General features: G+C 43.1%; 1 non-coding gene across 1 annotated transcript; it reads left to right on the forward strand.

Annotated features, from left to right (window-relative positions):
• The first annotated feature begins 4466 nt into the window (after positions 1 to 4466).
• On the forward strand, positions 4467 to 4573 carry LOC120705279. The gene has a single exon (XR_005687867.1). It is a non-coding gene; the product is annotated as a small nucleolar RNA R71 (small nucleolar RNA).
• Positions 4574 to 5940: the final 1367 nt, after the last annotated feature.

The following is a 5940-nucleotide window of genomic DNA, read 5'->3' on the forward strand; positions in this document are numbered from 1 at the left end:
TACCCAACAATACTTGGGTCCTATAATGTTAATCACAAGCACTTTGGGCACCCATACGTGGTTTTTTACTTTCGTGTTCCATGTACGGTATCCTACAAACTTAGCAACCACTTTACCGCGGTGGTTCCTTATCAAAACATAATCGGCATAAAAGGATACATGTGATGATTCTTGTGCCTTGATCTTGGTTAGGTTAGAGGCATTGAACTTATCTTCTTTGGATGAGGATGCAACAATATTGGCACTCTCATCACATGTTGTACCTCTCTTGATAAACTTGACATGACCACTTTTTTGAATCACATCATTTGTCTTGTGGATAGGAGTGGTCATGTTCACTCGACCTCCTTGAGCATCCAAGGCAGTCTTGTTCTTGTTCTTGATAAATGGAGTGGCATGTGGAGTACCTTGCCCATTCCTACCAAGTCCCTTACCTTTTTCAAACCCAAATTTGCTCATGTATTTTGACCCAAATCCCTTGGTATGCTTCTCAAACTCACCTACCCTCATCGAGGGATTTTTCTTTGAGACTTGAGCATATGATGGAGCCTCTTCTTGCCACAAATGAGTGAGTCTAGATATTTATTTCTTCATTGCATTCATCTCAACATGGTTAGTAGCACAAGTTTGAATATCAATGTTATAGCATCGTGCACAACCATTACTTGTTGAAGGACTAGATGAATTAGATGACTCTCTAGTCTTAGAATCATTTTCCCAAAGAGTATTAAATTGAACTTCAAGTGCCGTATGATTAGCTTGCAAGCTTGCTATGATCTATTGAAGTTTCTCATTATCCTTCCTTAAGAAAGTGTTAGTGTCATTAACAAAAGAGAATTTCCTAGTCAAGTCATCCACTTTTCCTTTTTCACTAGAGAGTGACTCTTTCAACTCAAAGAGAGTGCCATCCTTGACTTTGATTGAGTTCACAAGCATCTTGTTTTCCTCCCTTTCCTTGGCGAGGTCCTTTTCAAGAACCTTGAATTTTTCTCTCTCAAGTCTAAGCAACTCTTCTTGTGTTTCAAGAGTCTCATCCACTTCATCTAGTTTCATTATTAATTCCATCATTTTAGTTGCGGCTTCTTTTCCATATTTCTTGAGTAATTTGGTAGCTACTACTTCATTATCTATTTCATCGTCCGATGAGTTTGGAGATGTTACCTTGGAATTTTTAGCCATGAAGCACATGATAGGGTCTTCATCCTCATCGTCGGTGAGATCTTCAAATAAGCTTGTAGGATGTGGAGATGATGCCTTGAATGCCATTGTTGCAACATCCTCCTTCTCGGACTCACTTTCTTGTTGTGAGTCCCATTCTTGACCAAGATGAGCTTCTCTGGCTTGCTTCTTGTATCTTGATCTATCTCTCTTGGAGGTACTTTTTTTGGTGTCTTTGTTCTTCTTCTTCTTCTTCTCTTTCGGGCAATCCGCAATGAAATGCCCAACTTTGTTACACCCAAAGCACGGCCTATTAGATTTTCTTCTTGGCTTATACTTCTTGTTTTTGCCGAAGTTTCTAAAGTTGCTTTTCTTCAATACTCTTGTGAAGTTCTTGATAAAGAAGGCCATTTGCTCATCACCAAGCTCATCATCATCACCACTGCTAGTGCCTTCATTCTTTGAGGATTGATTTGCCTTTTCTTTGCCTTTTGACTTAGCTTGAAGTGCCAACCCATTGTTCTTGGCCGCTTGTTCTTGAAGCTCGGCTAGATCTTGGTTAATCTTGACTCTCTTCAATTGATCGTGGTGAGCCTCAATTCTTCCAAGGACATTCTCGGCGGTGAAGTGCTTGAATCCTCTTTCGGCTCTAATCAAACTAGGTAGAGTAACATCCCTAGCCATGTACATGGTCAAGAGCTTATCCATGATCTCACGGTCACCCCACTTGTCACCACCAAGTGATTTGATTTGATTTGTGATCTTCTTCATGCAGTTGTACATTTCTTTGACATTTTCATCTTTTTTTCATAGGGAATAGGCTCAATTCATCTTCCAATGTCTTGATTCTTGATTCACGGACTTTCCTTGATCCTTGATGATTTACTTGGAGAGTGTCCTAAGCATCTTTGGCGGTTGGTGCATCCTCTATCTTGTCAAACTCTTCGGGACTCATGGATGTGTGTAGGTTGTTCAATGCTTTAAAGTTCCTTTGTAGCACATATGCTTGAATCCGTGTTGGAGTTTCATCTTCATCCGGAATTTCACACCCAACTTCCACAATTTTCCAAAGATCCTTGTGGATTGCATTCATGTAACTGAACATTTTAGTCTTCCATTGGTTATATCCGGTGCCATCAAAGAAAGGTGGCTTGTCCATATGAATTGATGCATTATGCTCACTAGGTAAAGAAATGGTGTAGTCATGAGCAACTCTTCGATAATCACCTTTTCCTTTAGATCTTGATGAGCTTCCATTGTTAGAGCAGCGTGAGGCTCTTCTCTTGAAGTCGGTGTCGGAGTCATCACTTGAATCAATGATAATCCGGGAGCTAGACTTCTTCTTCTTTTGCTCCTTCTTCTTCTTCTTCCAAGCCTTCCACCTCTCATAAGACATCTCATCATCGGATGTCTCTACTTCACTCTCTTCTCCACCATTCTTGTTCTTTTCTTTCTTATCCTTGTTGGATGGCCCTGTATTCTTGTCATTTCCTTTTTCATCACCCGAATCGCCTTTTCCGCCTTCATCAACCGGATTCTTGGGATCCTTCTCATCACTTGACATCTTGACCTCTCCGGACGGTTAAACCCTTTGAATGGAGAACCTGGCTCTGATACCAATTGAAAGGACCTTAAAATGCCTAGAGGGGGTGAATAGGAGATCTACAGCTCAAAAGCACTTAAAAACTTGTCAGATTCAGACGCAGCCCGGATACTCCGGGTTTTGTGTCCGAAGTATCCGGAGCTATATCCGGAGTCTTCTAGTATTAAACAACGTGAATGAAAACTGCAGGAATCAGTGTATGAAAAGTAGATCGAGCTATAGAATGAGTACCAGGGGTTCCTTAAGGTTGATATCCAACAAACAAAACTCACTAGAAACTCGTATAAGAGTAGATGGAGCTCAAACCCTAGAAATGAGGTCACACAAGCAAATAGCAATAGAGCAAGTAATACAACAACAAAGAGACAGAGATTTGTTTCCCAAAGTTCACACCCGAAGGTGCTACGTCTCCATTGAGGAAGGATTCAAGAGACGGTGCTCAAGAACCCCTATGTTCCTCTCCCGAGGGCGAGATCACCTCTCAAGCCCAAGGTCACTTACTATGGATTCCTCGGCGAGGAATAGAGCTTACAAACTTCTTGTGCATCTCACAATCTTGGTTGAGCAATCACAAACACGCCTAGCCATCTAGGAGCACAAGGCTCCAAGAGTAACAAACATGAATCCGCGGGCTTGACAAAACCAAGTGCTCAAGAGGTGGGAATGAGGCTCACTAGCACGAATCCTTACTCTTACTTGCTTCTCACTCAAATCCCTCAAGGGAATCACTCAAGAATGAAGAGAGGGGAGTGAGAGAGCTCTTTCTTGGCTTAGGCTTGAGTTCAGCTCGTCAAAGTGGCAAGAGAGAGAGGCTGAAGGGGTATGGAGGGGTATTTATACCCCTCAGCCCAAAAATAGCCGTTGGGCGAAGGGTTACTCGGAGACTCCGGGTATATGCCCGGAGACTCCGGGCAAACCTAGTTTTCGGCCCGGGAGCAGTAATCCGGACACTCCGGGCAATGGGGTCCGGAGTATCCGGCCCTATACTCGGAGAATCCGGGTTAGGCAGGACAACTTCTCACGTTTTGCTCTTTTGAGTGTATTTTGTGGCTCACGAATGTATTTCTAGGTTCTCTTGAGCACTAGTCTTGAATCAAAGCCTTTGAATCAAGTCCCTCTTGATAGTACGGCGTTCCTATACTCAATTTTCAAAATTAAAATCTAGTTTCTTGAGTACGCTTGAACATCGTCTTTTCATTTCCCTTTTTGAGGGGTCGCACGTCATCACTTGATTCACCTATACAAACTTATTACCTGCACACATGCTCAATCACATGATTAAATATACATGTGTTTTGTCATTACTCACCAAAACCCACTTAGGGGCCTAGATCACTTTCAAATGGAGTTCTCATCCTCTTGAGTGAACGGGCAAGATTTGCCCGAGTGTCCAGTGTTGCCACATTTCTCACATGTTATCCGAGACTCAGTCTGGTTAACCTCCCGGTGTGGAGATTCTAGCTTTTTCATGAGAAGATCCATGTTGGCTACCAGCCTATCGATACTGTCGATTTCATGTATTCCTTTTGTATGGGCCGGCTGCCTATCTGCCTTCCAACTCTGGTTGGAAGCAACCTTGTCAATGAGCACTCTAGCTCCTGCAACATCGAGGGAGAGGAATGCTCCTCCCGCTGCTGCATCCATATGATCTTGCGATCGCTGGTTCAGGCCATGAAAAAAGTTTTGAATGATAAGCCACTCTTCCATGCCGTGGTGTGGGCATGCTGCAATATATTCCTGAAGACGTTCCCAGGCTTTCGGGACTGTTTCATCCAGGAGTTGTTGAAAACTGGAAATCATGTTCCGAAGGGCGTTGGTTTTGCCCACCAGAAAGTTGTAAGCATCTAGGCCCTCAAGGTATGTTTCGGTGATTAATGACAACCATTATTGTGACTAATGAGTTTGTGCAGCTTAAAAGATTTTTATCGCTCATTTGGTCATATGTCAAAAGAGGCCCCTCAATTTCGGTTATTCTAAAAGGCGATCTCGGTTTTCAACTTATATATGTCAAGGCTAAGGATCTTTCTAGTCCTAAGTGTCACAAGGTTGAGAAGGACACTTAGGTTAGTATAGGTTTTATAGTTTTATAGTGATCGCACTATTAAGAGGGGTTAAGGCTAAGTAACTTGAGCATGGACATGATCATTTGAAAATGGATGCACACTATGGTCACTCAGGTTTCTAGAAGTTCAAATAAGTGGTTCTCAAACTATATCTCAAGAATATTTGGATTTCATTCAAGACTCAAATCAGAAAAGACAAAATCAGAAAAAGTCTATACACCGGTTTAACCGACGCTCTCAATTTTCTATACGTCGGTTAAACGAAGTCAGCAGAGTCTGGACAAATTCAATACACCGGTTAAACCGACGTGTTTGAATTTAACGTCGGTGCATTAGTCCAGAGTTGGTTTTTCCAGGGCAATTCAAGTTCTATTCACCGGATTAACCGACGCTGTTTGAATCAAGACGTCGGTGCAATTGACCAGTGAGATGGTTTTTTCAGAGGAATTCAAAAGTTGTACTCACCGGTTAAACCGACGATAGGTTTGAGTTAACGTCGGTGCAGTTGTCCAGAGACTTGGTTTTTCAGTGGTTCAGTGGACAACTACACTCACCGGTTAAACCGATGCTACGTCGGTTAATCTGCCCCAGTTGTAACGGCTAGTTTTCAGAAGAGGCAGTTTACATTCACCGGTTAAACCGACGATGACAATGGGGGGTACGTCGGATTAACCGGCGCTACGCAGTTTTCTGGCAGCTTTTCTCCAACGGCTCTATTTGTGTGAGCTGCCTATATATACCCCTCCAATGGGTCATTTCGCCCACTCTTGACACCAGGCAACATCCAAATACTCATACCATAGTCAAGAGCCACCTTGAGCTTCATCATTCACATACTTGTGCATTCAATCAATCAAGAAGCAAGATTAAGGACTTGAGTAGAGAGAAGCTAGTGTGCATCCGTTCTTGGTGATCGGTTCTTGCTCAAGTGAAGGCCTTAGCTTGTTACTCTTGGTGATTGGCATCACCTAGGCGATCTTGGTGATCGAGGTGTTTCTCGCGGAGCTTGCCAAGGATTGTGGGAGCCCGGAGAAGAAGATTGTACGTGGCTTGATCTCCACCACGCCGGGATGGTGAACGGAGACTCTTAGTGAGCGCCCTCGTCTCGGTGACTTG

This window comes from Panicum virgatum, chromosome 4K (assembly GCF_016808335.1).
Source record: "Panicum virgatum strain AP13 chromosome 4K, P.virgatum_v5, whole genome shotgun sequence".
NCBI classification, from domain to species: Eukaryota; Viridiplantae; Streptophyta; class Magnoliopsida; order Poales; family Poaceae; genus Panicum; species Panicum virgatum.